Here is a 17,949-nt window from a genome sequence, read left to right as displayed (position 1 = left end):
ATGTGTTTATTTGCACCATGCGTGCCTGAGTGTTTTGTTTAACTTTCTGACTCAGAGCTGGAATACTAATCAGTTTACACAAGCCACATGCAGAGCTGAATACAGGTGAAATGTCACCACATTAACTTTGAAACATTAGTATAATTACCGTAGACGAAGGTTTCCTCGACTGTGGCAGCAATTGCGCTGCGTTTAACAATGCTGGAATTTGGCAAGACATTTAAATGCAGAGTTGCTCCATAGGGAGTTTATTAAGTGACTGCTGCTAAAACAGAGGAGAGCTGACAGTGAAAGTTTAAAATGCAACACGATGGAGGTGTTGACCTGCCAGTCAATACACCACCTGCAGAGCTCTCACTGTCACACTGACCAAAATGTTTTTCTTTCCTTTGTGCTACCATCAGCAGTCTGACTGATGGAGGCATCAGCCTCCTAGTGAGAGCAATAGGATGCTGATGGTGCAGATTTTTCATATTTTTTGTTTAAAGTTAACTCCTATTTTTTATTAAAAGAACATGTTTAAGATGTGCAAGAATGACCTGAACAAGAAAACTATGAGAAATACACTCACTGGCTAGTTCATGATGTACACAGTTCAACTCCTTGCTGATGCAAATGTTAAATCAAACACATGGAAGCAGCTCGGTGTAATTAGGAATACAGACATGGTCAAGATGACCTGCTCAAAATTACTAATTGAATTGGAAAAAGAAGACTGAGAATTATATTTGACGACTGTGAATTTCTGCTCCAACATTCAGATGGTAGGGCCAGCTGAGCATTGCTTCCATTAGGTTAACGTGTCATGTTGCAAAGCTCAAATCATCTCAAACTGGTTTCTTGAGCATCAAAACGAGTTCACTCTACATAAATGTTGACTCCAGAGTCACCAGAGCTCAATCCAGTAGAGCCCCTTTGGGATGTGGTGGTACTAGCCAGGTGTTACTGGTATGAGGTGGCCAGTGAGTGGATCACAAATTAGCATTCAGGAAAAATGCAGTTAAATATTTGGATTACATTCTCAATGAGAACCCTAATTAACATTTTTAATTGACTGCTATTTTATTACTGATGTGAGAACAGATTGTAACATAACTTAGAAAATAATTCCTGTGTAAAACACTGAATGGGATTTGTCCTTGAAAATCCAAAGCATGACCTTTATGCTAGCTCCAGAGTGCCTTCCCTTGCCACCTCTCGTTCACTCCCAAATACAAGAACTAATCAATGCTAACTTAAATAGAGTCTACTAATCCTGTACACCAACAAAGGCTCCAACACACAGTACAAAAATCCAAAACTCATGTGGATTCAGACAGTACTTAGGTACAACTTTAGCGATTAAGCTAATAACGGTTAGCCAGCTAGCAGTTACATTAGGTAGCTAGCAGCGATCTAGGCAACCGTGGTTATGCTATTATTCTGAAGGAGTACTTCAATTATCCTAATCTATCCTAAATAATTGTCACTGGGACATAAAAACCTACATGGCTAAAATCACCAGTCAAATCTAAACTAAACCAAAACAAGGGTTTTAAAAGCTGTTTCCCCTGAAAGTTACACTTCTCCATTACTGCTGTTGTAGATTTTTTCTGATAGAGTTCAATAAAATGTTCTTTTTTTCTTACAATGTTTCTGGGTTTAGTAGATAAAATAACATAAGTGTCGTTCTTCTGGCTAATGTTATGTAACAATGATATTTAGCAGTTACTGGCTTTTTTCTGTTTGATGTTAACATTAAGCCTGAAGACACCCAGGTTAATCTAGTAAAGTCCTGCTAGCCAAAAGAAGACATGGCCGATGTTAGGGCAAACCTAGGGTCAGCATCAGCAGGGAATTTAATTGATAGAGGGATCTTTATTTTAAATTTGATGACCCGGAACTCTTGTTCTTCAATTCTTGCTCTATAATTCTTCATTACGATTTCTTTTTTATTAAACTGTTTTCTAATTCACAAATAGGGAAAAATACACGGTCTAAACAACATGAACAAAACTTTGTACAGGAAATATTTTCCCCTCTTGATATTCAGCATGTGGACCCACTAGAACCACTGCAGCTGTCTTATTTGTCACACAGCTGTTACCTGAGGTCCTTTTGTAGAGACAGACTTGGGTAATATCCAGTTCATTGTCTCTGGAGCAGCATTTTGATTTTTTTTAATCTCAGCTCTGAGCCACACTCACTTTTTCACCAAATGGTTAAAGCCCACGTCTTTTCTTGGACACACAACCACTGTATTTAACATGCTTTGACAAATGTACTCATCACATTACTGAAAGAAATACAACACAAGCATTAATTTTACATCCATGCTTGCACTGTTGATTGTGTTGAACAGTACTGAATACCTTTGTTCCTTTTGAAGTGAATGTCAAAGCTTTTTGTCAGTATTACGCAGCTGATTTATTTAGTGAATGTCAGCGCCGATTTTATCTCCTGCTTGCATTTGCTTTGCTTTACTGTGGTCAGCTTTGCACTACTGTAAAAATATAAATGCAGTTTTCTTTATGTTAATAAATCAGTAATTTGTGGTGTGAGGACCGACGTGTCCAACGATACTGTAGATGAAGTTAGGTACATGCTGCTGTATATTCTGCTTTGAAACTGCCTAAGAGACCTCGATCTGCATGATACGGTCGCTGCTTCGACATTGTGTATTCCTCAGTAAAGTACTTCTGAATATTGTAGTGTGCTTCATTTGTTTGTGCTGTACTTTTTGAGATCACAATAAAGATCAAAGGAGAGTTAAACGTGTAGTTGACTTTTTTTTGATTGGATACAGTAAAAACAAAGAGCTTTTAATAAAGTGGAGAAATGCCACTCCCTATGGACTTACTGTTTCATAGAGAGCACTCACGAGATTAGCCAGAATAAATGCAACCCTGTGGAGCTTTTGTTTTGAAGGTGGTGTAAATAATTATTCTAGCTGTTTAGCTGAATATGGACATGAGGCAGGACAAATAACGGGCATGTAGCCCAGGTCTAACACAAACACCCATATCTGCGGCCAGTGTAGAATGTGAAGATGAATGACCCGCCTGCACATCCACGAGCTCATAACCCGACTTCTGCTTTCTAAGCTGGGAACAAAACATCGCTCCAACTTGGATTCTTTTCTAATGTGCAATGGAGTCAAAATTATGACAAATATGTGCTGAATTTCTGCTGCTCATGCATTTAATTTCAATGAACAGCAGAGGGCAGTGAGGCAACATAAGAGAAGGCAGAATGAGCTGCTTTGAAATGAGAACAAGGGGAAAAAAATGCAGAAGGTGTAGACTAGAACAGATGATACTGCAGGGTCACTATTTGCACTATTTGCAAAGCATTTGCTAAACAAGATTACCGATGGTTGTTTCCCCTAAACACGCTTCTGATTGAAATTAACGACCTGAAAACTAGATCAGAAATCGGAGCCACAGCCTCTGAGGTTGGCCCTGAGAAGTCAAACACACTGCAACCTAAGAAAATGCTAGCACAGCACACAAAACACAACAGAAGTGAAGCTGAACAAAACAGAAGTTGAAAGATGCTACATCTTCCTCCCTCACTCCTCCCTCCATCCTCTGCTTCTAGAAGTGACGTCATTTTCTCGGAAATGTAGTTTTTTTTTACCTTCAGGGCCCCATCAGCCTGTAGTGGTGTTTTTAAAGGTTATGTTTGACTTTATGACTTTCTGTATTGTTTCTGGGATGCTTAAAAGTTATATTGCACTGCTGGAAATAGTTTATTTTGATGCATATGCTGTTTTTTTGCAAATTTGCATTATAATATTTATTTTCGTTTTTCCTGTAGTAAATGAAAATTGGTGTATTTCAAAAATAAAACTATGAAGACACTCAAAATAAATTTCCTGTGGTGGGAAACTATGTTGTGCAACTTTTTTGTATTTACAGTTTTGAGGCATAAGCCTCTTAAATTTCTCTAACTAGAAATATATTAAAAAAAAACAAAAACGATTTTCAATTTTTTTGTAGTTTATTGCAATTATTTTTGCAAATTATGTAATTACTATGCACTTAATGCATACATATTATTAAAATTTGGGCTATAATGGTTGTATTGATGCATAGCAACTTGGAATGCTCCCAAAAATGGCACCACAGCATGTAAAAATATAATATAAGCTCTGGCGGACTTGGTTCTATGGTAGGTCTTAAAGGGTTAAAAACTATTTACTTTGCCTTGTTTGGTATCATCCTTTTCAGCACAACCTCACATGTCTGAATTTACAGTTATGTTTTCATTTTGACATACTGTACTAACACAATTGATCTAAAATCAGAGAAAAAACATAAAACCTGAGTAGAAAAAAGTAGAAAAGATTCAATAAACATGTTTATTGAATCATATTTCATAACTTAAAATGCAAATATAAAATGTCAATTTTAAAATTATATGCACAAGTTTTGCAAACAACAATGTTATTTGCACCGATTTACCTTTTACCCTTTTGTATAACCATTCCAAACTATTTACGTAACAGTCAGGTGTTCTGCATTCAATAAGATGCCACACAAATTATTTGTGCCACTCGAAAAAATAATTTATGTCCACTATAAAGGAGAACATCACAGCCTGACGCCTGCAGGCCTGACAGCAGCAGGTGTATCACTCCTGTTTTTATTCAGCAGCTGCCTCATTGTTCTGACACACACAACACAAAATTATCCACAACACTACACAAGACAACACATTAACGGCACACACGCTAAACATCACAAATCTCTCACATCTCAAAACTCTCTCTCTCTCTCTCTCTCTCTCGCTGTCACTCCTAAAACTTCCCCCTCTTCCTAAATAACCAAATGTCATGTTGCCATATCATTTTTTGATTGGTCGACATGGTACATTCTTCCACCAACACAAAAGGGATGTTATTATTATTATTTTTTTAAATTTGTTTGTTTTTATTTTTTGGTCATGAGTGTTTGCTAGCGCTGTCCTTAGACGTTAAATGTGGCAAAACTATTGAGGAAAAAACACAGCGTATGAATTGTTTATCATGACTCTGGGTTTTACGTAGCCTATCAACACAATTAAAAACTGGTATATATCACCTTGTTGCTTTGTCATCTTGAAGTGGACATGTGTTTGGGTTACCACGACTCGACTACTTTATGCTTCCTCAGTCAAACAGCAGCACTCATGCGATTGTTTTGCCCCCTAGCTCCAGGTGTTGTGCCAAAAAGTGATTGCCGTCCGCGGGAGCGCGCACAGCTGCTTAAAGCCGTAGCGCCCAGATTACTTACGTAGACAGCTACTTCCTACTGATATACCACGCAGTAAGCTGAAGACAGCTTCAACCGCCTGTTTGTTGAAAAATAGTCACGCGACCGCACCGCATTTTCTTGTTAGTAACGGTAACGGCGTTGTAACGATAGAAATAGCTATTAGTTAGATTACTCGTTACTGAAAAAAGTAACGCCGTTAGCAACGCCGTTACTTGTAACACCGTTATTCCCATCACCGGTTATGACTAATAGGCTGATGTGCAGCATCGCTCATTCACACATTCATTCATTATTTTTTTTTCATATAAGGATGCATTTTGTTTTAGAACTTTGTCCCAAACTATAATGAGGTATCAAATGGTGAATAAAGGCATTTCTGCAATGTGAGCTGTAATCTGAATATTTTGCTTGACTAAATGTTACACTAAACTCAAACTGGTTGACTGGCTGAGGGTCTCATGTGGACCAAACTGTACCCGAATGAACATGAAAACACTTTATAAGATATGCGGTTTATCTCACATAAAATTAAAGCATATGAATAAATTATACACTGGATGTATACATGTGGGACTCTTGCATTTTTTGGTGTGACTCTCAGTGAAAATATCTTGTTACCAACTTGAAGCTCAGTACTGTTTGAGAACTTTTTGTTCCACATGTGGCTATTTGCAGTTGCTGGTTGATGGTGGATAATAGAAATAAAATAAAATTGAATAAAGCAACATTGCTTTAAAAGGCTTTCAAGTACTATGTGTTGATTATAAATAGTTTTAAAACTCATGAGCACATCCCTAGCGCCCTGCTCGGAAGCAAAATGATTATGTTTCTTTATCTTCAGATTTTTCTTTTATTTGCTACACCTTTTTGTGTAAAAGAGCAGCTCGCAGCACTAAAAAAAAGCTTTAAAGAAGGTAAATCTGCAGACTAAAATCACAATATATGGAGTTTGTATTGCTAGAAACAGTAATTAAGATTAGCTGATCTCTTCAGTTCACTCTCATGAACAAGCAGCCGTCTCCTATCAGTAACTTATGACACACGGAAAACAAACACTCCTGCTCTGAGTGTGCAGAGAAGATTAACACCGACACTATGATGTACAGTGTGTGTTACACAATCTCCAAACAAACGCAGAAAGTCTGCAGACGTGGCCTTGTGTTGTTTTTGTATATTTACCCCTCTATGATAAAAGCATGCCTCGCAAGTAATGACTCACCACAGTCACAGTCTTGAATGAGCAGGAGCTGACCCAGAAACAGGAAACAGTGTAATATTTGAGTCTCTTTTTTATTGAAAGCAGAGAATCATTAAAAGTTGCTTGAATGAAGATGAGGCCGTGGAAGCAGATAATCAAGAGCTGCTGGTAGGGTAGGAAATGATGAGGAGTGAAGGTTGGAGCTGGCACAAATCTCTGGAAAAAAAAAAGGCTTGGAGGCCCACTAACAAAGAGTTGGTCTGAAGCACAGGAGGCAAGACTTACACAACGATCAAATAAATTAAAAGGTTTAAGCCAAAGCTAAATTTTAAGTTTGGCAAGCATGAACGATGAAAGATGTCCTTTAAATGGCATCCAATTTATGTTTATTGTCACTGACTATGCCCATGTCCTTCTGTCACAGGTATCTGTCTTTCCGCTTAGTGAGTTTTTTTGTAGAACTTTAGAGCAGTTTAAAAAGCTGTGAAGAAACATTTAAATTATTTTAGAGCGTGTGGCAGGCTGCTGACTAACGTTTCAAAGCTTGTCAGCATCCCTGCTATAGTCACTGTGGAGTTATTTGCTAGTGAGCTATGTCAAGCTTAAAGTAAGAGTTTTCTGTCTCATTAAACTAACTAAATATCTGTGATAATAATGTTCTGCAGCATTAATCTGCTTTATCAATTGCATCGGTGTTGCACTGTTACGTATTTTTTAACATGTTCTTCATAGACTTTTAGCATTTTTTCATCATCATCTCGACTTTTCTGGTGTGGGCGGCACTCACATGGATAATTTTTGCAGAGTCATATGAATCATATTTTTATGTGCACGTGGATGGAGCCTGAAGATGAGAAAGATGCTAAGTATAACTGTGATACTCAGAATGGGGTTTTAGGTTTTGTCACACTTGCTAACACAAAGGAAGCTTGACTATGTTGAATTTCTTTTGTAGTGTTGGCTACCCTTTAGGTGCACCTGACCTCCACATTAAATGCTGCGTCTCCCAGTGCTGAAAAGTCTATTGAGGCAGAGGGTCAGAATTTTTAACAGAAATCCTTTGGTTTGTTAGAAAAGCCTAAAAAACCATGTGTTTAAGATACTTTGTCCAAGAAGTGTTGAAACTCTGTTGTTACTGCAGTTAAATACAACTTATAATAAAATGGCTTAAATAAGAATAGAACAGATGGTCTCCCAGCTTCATCTCTCATGATTTTGTCGGCTGAATCAGTAAAATATGTTTGCCTAATAAGCCTAATAAGTGCTGACTAAGATTTGTGTCGGCAATCCACATTTTTAATGTGTCTAACACAGCACTGCAGTTTTGACTTAGCTCTCATTACATCAGAGTTTGTCTGGAGCTGATCCGCACTAATCCACCGCTTTGATGTGATGTACATGTAGCTCCACTTGCATTATCATTACACACTGTAACCTCTTCTCTCTTTCTCTCTGTCTGTCTGTCTCTCTAATGTTAGGAAACAAACTAGAAACACTTCTAAATTTGCCAACACTCACTGACAAGCTGTTAGGAAAGTTTGCTAGAGTGCTTAAATGTGTTTTAGTTGCTCTGATAAAAGAATGAAAGTCTCAGCTTTGTCGATCAGGCACTTAGTTAATGTTAAGTACAAGACAAAATGCTTCTGTTCTTTTAAGAGCCTTACTACATTTGTACTGAGGATGCAGAGCAGACGTGATTGTAGATAATGTTATCTGTAATGAAATTAATTTGGTCAAGTGCATCCTCTTTGCTTTAATTGTCCTTGAGATGTGTTTGGGACTTGATTGGAGTCCAGCTGAGAGGTCTGTGAAATGAGCCACAGGAGGAGAGGCCCAAACATAAGACACCGGGAGGCAGGGTAAATCCAAAGAGTCAAACTTTAACTCCAGGCAGCAGTCGTACACCGGTGGTCGCTGAGTTTTGGCAAAGTCAAGGAAATAGTTGAAAAGGTCGGACATTAAATTAACTTGGAACATGATTTGATCTCTGGATCCAGCCACACTTCCAGCTCAGGTCCAACTGGCAGAAAGAAAAAAAGGAGACACAGCATTTCACACACCCTGGATAGAACTTTATGGGAAGATCCTAAAGTGCTAAAGATTTATCCACTCCTCGGTAGCTGAACTTGAAAGCATACAGCGCCAGTATTTTAACACTGAATAAGCACTTGATTGCTTTTTATGCACGACTGAAAAAAAAAAAAGCTCCAAAGTTAAAGTTATAGTTTTAGCCACGTCAACACAACTTGTCAGCTCAATGTTATTCCACAATGTTTTATGGACAACCTTGTTAATGATTCCAGTTGTGTTCAAGAACTGTTTTATATTACCTTTTTGCTAATAACAGACTTAAATCAGCAAAATCTATATCAAAATAAAAATGTCACATGGACAAGAAAAACAACAGTCTCTTCGAATATCAAACAGCTGACCTCTGGGGCAGAGGTGTGGTCCCTGGCTGATGTTTTGTGTTTGGGTCGAGCATTATTGCCAGTTTTTACTTTGGTAATTCCACTTTGGTTTTATCTAGGTGTGAACAATCTTTATCACTTAGAACAGGGGTGCCCAATCCCGGTCCTCGAGAGCTACCGTCCTGCAGCTTTTAGATGCATCCTTGTTCCCACACACCCGAATCAAATGAATGGCTTGTTATCAGGCCTTTGCCAAACATGATGGCATGCTGAAGAGGTAATCAAACCATTTGATTCAGCTGTGTTGGAGTAGGGATGCATCTAAAAGCTGCAGGATAGTAGCTCTTGAGGACTGGGATTGGGCAGCCCTGACTTAGAATGATGGACTTTTCAAACAGTTTTGTTGGAAAATTGCCTTACAATCATTCCCTCTAACTAAGATCTAAGTACACTCCTGATGCCTTTCCTCCTTTGCTGTGTGTTAAAAGACACCTGAATGCTCCAGATCTGAAAAAACCTCTGCTATGTAGGTGGTCACATTTGCTGATGTTTAGTTAATCAAATGCATGAGACTATTAGCATATAGCTGCTCCTTACCCTGTTATTCAAACACCGCCTAGAAATAATCAATGTGTGTTTGATACAAAAAACCCTCCTACACATTTGTTTACTATACACATTGAAGGACAAATCCTTATCTTTTGATGTCATCAAAGTATTTTATGTCTTTAAGCACTGTCTGTAGTTTAACTAATTACTGTGTGTCATCTGGATTCATTCTGATTCTGATAGAAAGCTGGGTGTCATCTGCATAGGAGTGAAAATGTATGCTATGCGCTCAAATCACACTGCTGATGCATATAGACAGATACATGTATTACATAATCAGAATTGGCCCTAGCATGGAACCCAGTGGAACTCCATATTCAATCTTTATCTATGAAGAGGACTCTCCATTTAAATGAATCAATTACAGTCTTTTAGATAGATGTGACTCAAAGCAGCGCAGTACCTTTAATGTTCTAATCCTCTAATACACTCTCTAATTACTCTAATAAATATTATGGTCAACAGTATCAAACGCTGCACTGAGGCCTAGCAGGACAAGCACAGAGATAAATCAACTGTCACAGGCCATAAGAAGATCATTTGTAGCCTTCATTAAAGCTGCATCTGTACTGTGATGAGCTCTGAAATCTGATGAAGTTAGCTGCTTTACAAGTCTGTCAAGAATTTTTGAGATAAAAGGAAGGTTGGTCTATAATTAGCTAAGAAGTCTGGGTCTTTTTAACTAATGGTTTAATTAACACCAACTTGAAGGCCTATGGTGTTTAGCCCATCAATAGAGACAGATTCATCATATTTAAGATTGACGCATTAATTAATGGTAGGCCTTCTTCTTGTGAAAATGGAGTCTATTAAACACATTGATAGTTTCTTAACAGTAGTTTTATTCAATAGCAGCTTTAGTCCGTGGTGTGATGCATACCAGAGAAGATCTCAAATTATTATTTTTTTGGGTAAAAGAGAGAAAAGTAGAAAATAATTACAGCCTGCAACACATACAAGCTTTCTTTGGCATTATGACTGACATCTTTGTGATGTAATTGACTTTACAGTCGCAAGAAAGGAGAATTTACTAAAACTGATTTCAATACAATATGATCCAACCTAGAAATTGTTCTCTTTAGTTGGATCAGTTACTCTCCCTGCTAAATCTAAAAGAAACCAATAAATGTTATTTATGAATTAAGGTGTTGTTACATCTCTCACATATGAAGTAAGATGATGAGCACAATCTAGAGTTTAAAAAACGGCTTTTGGTAATGCTCTTAATTAAAACGGTTGCAAAGGCAGTGGATGGAGGAAATGTTTATCGCAACAACATTAATGCCTTCCTTACTTGATGCTGTCATTGGTCGCATCCATAATCACCCATTCATTCATCACTCTGTGTTTCCTGGGTAGTTTATATGCAGAGGAGAGTTGATTGGCAAAACTAGACAGCACTTTTCGACACTACTCAGACATTTTTCTCAGAACCATTAATCAGAGAAGTGATAAATGACAAAACAGTGGCTAAATAAATTAAAACCAACACGCATAATTTCTGATAAATATTCATCACTAATGGCATATTTTCTCAAAATACTACATAAAAAAACACTTTTTCACTTTTCCAGTTTACAATTTCACAGTTTATAATTGTATACAATGTGATACAGTTTACATCAGCTGTGTATTACTGTGTATTACTAATCACAGGGTATTGTGCGATGCTTATCTTATCTTAATTCCTGATACAGTGAGTGATTTCTGAAACATTTTGGTTTTCTTTAGAGGGGTTGAATGATGAAAAAAGGAATCACACACTAACACAAAATAAACTCAGGAAGCCACAGAAACAAAACATCAGAATGATTTTTAATTTTGTAGTCCTTGCTTCATTCCTCATCAATTTACTGCTTGTTTAGTTAACCACTCTCTCCACTGTAAATACTCCCCTGTTTCCATTTGCCACATCCTTGACACCTCCACTCATGTCCTAGTCCCTCCCACCAGAGACGGAAGCAGAGGAGGTGAGGAAACGACACGAGGAAAGAGAGGAGTCATGTCTTATTTTGAAAATGATGACTGAGACAGCTGCAATATCAGCTGTTTTGTGATAGCCCAAATACAGCTGGGCTTTATGATCACAGCTTTAACAGTGCTTGTGACATAAAAAAATATATTTGGGGCTACTTTGAATTAAAATCACAACATAGTGAAATGTGACACTGAAAGCCCCTACCATGCTTTGTACACTGCTCAAAAAAATGAAAGGAACACTTTTCATCACATCAGTTAAACCTCTGGGTTATTGATCCGATCAGTTAAGAGGCAGAGGGGGTTGTTAATCAGTTTCAACTGCTTTGGTGTTAATGAAATTAACAACAGGTGCAATCCCCAAAACAGGTTTTACAGGTGGAGGACACTGATATTCCCCCCCTCATAATCTGACAGTTTTTTTTCACTAGTTTTGCATTTGGCGAGGCTCAGTGTCACTACTGGTAGCATGAGGCGACACCTGGACCCTGCAGAGGTTGTACAGGTAGACCAACTCCTCCAGGATGGCACGTCAATACGTTCTTCCTTCTGTGTCCACAGGCGTCGTTGAGTTTAGCAGTTTAACATTAGCATGATGTCAGGCTACAGTTATTTCCACAGTAGCTTCAAACGTCCATGTGAAGGTGCTAGCGGGCAACAATTCATTGCTTCAATTTCAGCCAGCAACAGTCTGCCCAACCTCCACCACATTCATATAAAACAACGTGTAAAGCCAAATGTAAAAGATTACAGTCTGACAGTTTGACACACTGTTTTTTTCTATATTCTCTTGATTTGAACAGACAAATATTCACCCACATATATGTGTGTGTGTGTGTGTGTGTGTGTGTGTGTGTGTGTGTGTGTGTCAGACTCAGCAGCACGGTGGGTTCATTAAACATAAGTTTGAAAATTTGCTGATCTGTCTATGATTATTTGATACATGTGAGCTGCTGTTTATTTAAAGGTGGTTCTGAAAACTTAAGCTGTACAGAAACTGAAAGGATGAAATGACGGACATTTGCTGAGATAATCCTAAATTTTAAGGATTTAAAAAAAAAAAAAATCCCCTGAAAGCTACACTTTTATAACAAATATAGTTACATTAAAGTCATTTATAATATCAATAAAACAATACTAACTATATTATTTGCTAGCTGTTTCGTATCCCTCTTTGTTACAGGGATTTGTTACAAGGGCAGGGATAGCTCAGTAGGTAGAGTGGTCCCCCTGTGGAAGGACGGGGGTTCGAATCCACTGAATGATACCCTCCTGCTCCCCGGGCGCTGGATTGGCTGCCCACTGCTTCATTAGAGTGAATGGGTTAAACGCAGAGAGTAATTTCCCTACGGGGATAAATAAAGTATACATTATTATTATTACCTTCAATAAGGAAATTATGCATTTATTTTGGTTTGGACAGATTCATATAAAATTTGCTTGGCTTAGCACAAATTAGAAGTGATCAACTTTTGGAGTCAAAGAACTTTTGGAAGGATTTTATGACATTGTGGATACCACAAATATATATGCATTTTCTGAACTATAGAGGTGTTTCACATCTTACCGGGGTGCTTTGTCATGGTAACTTGTGCTGTGAACCTAATCATCTCTAGATTAGAATTCAACACTTGCTGACCAGTTTTTCCGGAAAAAAATGTCACCATTCCTGAAAGATCTAATTGTCCGCCGTGTGCTGAACAAGCACAAGGTGGGTCGAAAGTCTTTTTCAGTCGACTCTAATGTATGTATCAGTAAGAAATACAAATTCTTAGACACAACTTTATTCCATCCATCTTTCACTTATCCAGTTCAGTGCTGTGTCTGACTTGAGTCTATCCCAGCTGCAGCTATTTTGTTGTTCTATAAACAATAATAAATGATCCTAAAAGAGATTAAAGCACATATTTATAGCCTACGTGAGGCTGAAGCTGAAAGAAAAAAACTAAAGCTGTCTTTTAAGCATTTATTTAATGAAACACAAATGATATTCCATCAGATCCCCCCATGTCTTAATGACAGAGTTGTTATATATTGATAAGTCTGTTAATTTACACAGCTGGTACTTCTGCTGGTTTCCCTCTTTGCTTCAAGTAGGTTAGATTTTACTATTAATTTATTATTTCACACATACACATTCACTTTTCCCACAATATAGCTTTTATCTTCCTTTGGAAAATCAGCCCCACACTTAATTGTCCATAATGGTGATTGGTCAGATGCTGCTTTAATGTACATGTGCAGGTGAAACCCTGGGTTACCTTAGTAAGTTAGCTTAATGTTTTATCCTTATTGCCCATGTTAGGGTATGTGAGGATAACAGAAAGAGATCCTGGGTATGCTGACGTCATAGCCTTAAGGAACATGACCAAACTTTAAACTGAATCATGACACAAATTATTCAGTAATAAAAATATTTATTCCACAATTTATGTTATTACCAATGGTGGTATGAAAATATGTAACCAGATAATTGGCTGTCACATTGAGCATGGCTGCTCAGTGTCTCCTTCCTGTTCAATCATATTTATCAACATGAATCAGACTTAGCTGGTTGGTCTGAAAACAATTGTTTTAGCGCTACCACAGGACATTTCATTTATAGTAATAATATTTGAATAAAAATATTCTTAAAATAAAAAGAATGCCTTATTTTATTGAAAGACAGACTTCTTTGTTATTACTGCTACACATAAAATAGCTTTAGAGCCAGCACTGACCTCAGTAAACACCTTGAAATATTCGCTTGACTGTGCTTTGAATGTTGTCATGGCTGACGTGGGCTGTGGATTGTGTGTTGCTTTGAATGCTGCTGCCAAGGGGAATAGTTAACCCTGTGCTCTCAAAATGAGGGTACACGGTGCATTAAAATAAAATTAAGTCTTTTTTTCAGCATCCAGGGTTATCTCACATGACAAATTTTTAAACCTTACCAAGAAGTTTTAGTGTATAAACTGAAGTCAAACCAAAACACAAAAACTAATGTACCTATCGGACACAAACATCAATGTGCTGGTTCACAGTCCACTAATTTAAGCCACTGCAGCACTCTCCTGCCTGCCCTACTTTAAATAGGACTGTTTATCCTCTAATATTAACGGTCGGGTCATATCTTGTCTGTTTGTAAAGAAGAGCCTGGTTTATCGTAAAGAAATCAAGAAAGGCTGAAGCACACTTTCCTCACACTTACTTAAATTATATCAGCAGAGGGTGCTTGCAAACTCCATGTGCCTACTAATTTTTTGTGACTTATCAGCGAGGCCACAACACTCCAAGGACAACATGGTGGATGCTGAATTATAAGAGAGGTCCTCGGAGGGGTCCATTACTTTCACATCTGCCCGATTCATCATTAAAACAAGGTGAAGTGGTACAGCAGGCAGTAATTCTTGTGTTTTCCCCAGTTGTCTTCCTCTTAAGCACGCTATTTAAATCTGAATCACTGGAATACAAAAAAAGGATATATAGTGCAATGGAAAAGTATTTGCCCCCTTCCTGAGTTCTTAGTTCTTTGCATATTCATCACACTTACACATTTCATATCAGACAAATATTAATATTAGACAAAGATACGATAAGACTAAATACAAATTGCAGTATTTAAAAGATTTCATTTCTTAATGGAAGAAAGCTACCCGAACCTACTTGCTCCTATTTTAAAAACATAATAGCCTAAATTCCCTAAACCTAATAAGTGGTTGTGCCACCTTTGGCAGCAGGAACTACAATTTGTGATAAATATCAAGGAGTCTTTCACATCACTGTGGAAGAATTTTGGTCCACACACTGGAGGGTTTTCGAGCATGAATGGCCTGTTTGAGGTCACGTCAAAGCATCTCAATCAGATGCAAGTCTGGATTTTAACTACGCCACTCTAAAACCCTCATTTTGTTTTTTATAACCATTCAGAGGTGGAGTTGCTGATGTGTTTTAGATCATTGTCTTGCTGCGTCGTGTGCTTGAGCATTAGGACACAAACTGGCTGGTCATTCTCCTTCAGGATTTTCTGGTAGAGTACAGAATTTATCCAGGTCCTGAAGCAGCGAAGCAGATCCAGACCATCACACGACCATTTCCACCACCATGTTTGACTGTTGCTGTAAAGTTCTTTTTATGAAATCCTGTGTTAGCTTTTCTCTAGATGTCATTGTCTGAGTGAGCAGCTGGAAATTTCCATCATTTCCTGAGCGTCCTTGGATCCTTGGATCTGCCCATGGGCAGGGCCACCACAGCTTCACGCATCTGGAACTAATTGCGGCAATCAGGCCAAAGGGGATTTAAGCTCTACGCTGTCATCTCTTCCCCGCCAGTTTGTCATCTACCTGATGTTGGTAACCGGCTCTCATGTTCATGTTTCTCCTCTCAAATAGGTTGACTTGTGTTGTTTCTTGTGCTCCAGGACTTTCTCCAGTGCCGACTGCCAATCACCTCTTGGATCTCGGTTCCCGCTCACTGGGAAATATCTCCAGACCTCACCTGCCTGACTGCCTTCCTGCCCGCTCACCACTTTAGATCCAACATTTCACCTTCTCAAACCCCAAAGAAGTACATCACCTCCCCCTCAACACCTCACCTCCACCTCCTGCAAGTAAGCTGGAAAGACTGTTATGCTCACCTTCTCTAGTAGCCCACTTAAATCCAGCTCTAACTCTGCTCTCCTCTCTCCCCAGTGTGACTATTACTTACCTGCCAGATCCAGTTGTCCTTATGGTCCTGCCACTTTGATAGTTTCACGGCCACGTTCCCACGCCACAGTTAGCAACATCCCTGTATATTTACCTTCATCACATGTATTGTACATTCACCAATAAATTGTATTATAACGCTTCCTTGCCCCCGCTCTGGGTTTCTGTGCTTGGGTTCTGTTCAAGTTGCTGGCCTCCACCCAGTGTGACACTAGATGTAACGGAACTCAAATCTCCCAAAAATCGCCCAGGTGAGGCTAGTATAAGTAAACTCCAAAATAAGTGTTTAATCACAGGTAACTTATGATTTAACAAATAGAGGCAGTTACTTTTCATGTAGGGCCAGGTAAAACAACTGTGAGTTAAGAACCGTTTTAAGCAAAACTGACACTTTCACCAAATTCATGAGGATACATCTTCCCAGGGCCATGTATATCCAGTCTATAGCTCATTATGATCTAGCCTGTAGTTCTTGAGATATATCTGACTTAGTGATCCTTTCTGCTATGCCTTTAGCAGCGCAAAAGATAACGTGTGGAGCAATACGAAATGGAAAAAATAACTCCTCCTGCGTGACTGCAGTCTCATGAACAGTAGAAATTTAACTATAGTTTATCATTTGGACTGTAAAGGTCACAGTGAGATTTTGGAAATCTCAGTACAGAATGGCGCTCTACATTCTCTTAGACACATGGAGATGCTGAACAATAATCTCTAATTATCCCACCAAAAATAAAAGTCATGCTGCATAATTTAACAGGAAACTCGTGGGCAGAACCAGCACATTGTTTCTGCGAGTCTGTGTTAGGGAGTGAGTGCTGGTACACCGAGAACAACTTCCCCACATGAAAGTGTACATGCAAGTATCTCCAGTGTTTGTATTGATCTGCCCTTAAGGGTCGGTTTGCACCCTGCTGTTAGAGTGAATTTCAGGTGTGGTAGTTTGGCAGGAAAAGGATCTCTGTTTTGGAAACTGTGGAAATCACAACGTTCCAGGTCTGCCATAAAAATTCTCTTTGATCATCTCCTCGTTATGTTGCACTTCTCTTTCTCCCTGTTCACAAACACATCATGCACACTCCACTCTGTATCTCTTGTTCTCATCGTCCTCCTTCACCTCCTGTACACCCATCTTTTCTCATTCTGCCACTATTTTATAGCTTTTTATAAATTTTTGCCCCCCACTCCCTCCTCTCCCTCTCTGATTAAGCTTGCTGGTGCATTAATAAAGTGCAGCTCCCCCTCCCGCCCTCCTCCAGTGGGATTAGGCAGAGCACTAATTCCATCTCCGGTCCTGGCCGCTTTGAAGTCGACTGCCAGGGAAACTGGCAGCTCCTTCAATTGTCCATTTGCATAATCCCACCACTGCACTCGTACATGCTTATCAGAGTGGAGGATGAGCTAATATGCTGGATGGAGCTGCACATCGGCATTATAATAATCCAGTCGTTTCTAGTAGCCCGGCGTTCTTCATAACTAGGACCATCAGGAATAAATGGATCGCTGTCGTTATCGCCATTATGATGTCATCATTGTTACAGCTCATCTTCCTCATCACTCTTGGTTAATTCTGCAGTCCTTATCATAATAAGTAATTAGCATGCACAAATGCTAATTTTTGCTCACTGGCAGCAGCAGCTGATTGTATTTGTGTTGCATTATCTGCTCAAGCAGCACAGTGCAAAGCGCCTGTGTGCTCTCACACAACACAGCAGAACTGATGTGTGAAAACAGAGCCGCTGTAAATGTCCCAATAATGATCCCAGGAAGCCTCCCTGTGAGAAGAAAGATGAAACGGGAGGAAATGAAAACACTGTGGTTTCATAAAAGGC

This window comes from Rhamphochromis longiceps, linkage group LG10 (genome assembly GCF_057381845.1).
Source record: "Rhamphochromis longiceps isolate RC_006_pf linkage group LG10, R_longiceps_female_GT1.1, whole genome shotgun sequence".
In the NCBI taxonomy this organism is placed as follows: domain Eukaryota; kingdom Metazoa; phylum Chordata; class Actinopteri; order Cichliformes; family Cichlidae; genus Rhamphochromis; species Rhamphochromis longiceps.
This window is presented reverse-complemented; position numbering follows the sequence as displayed.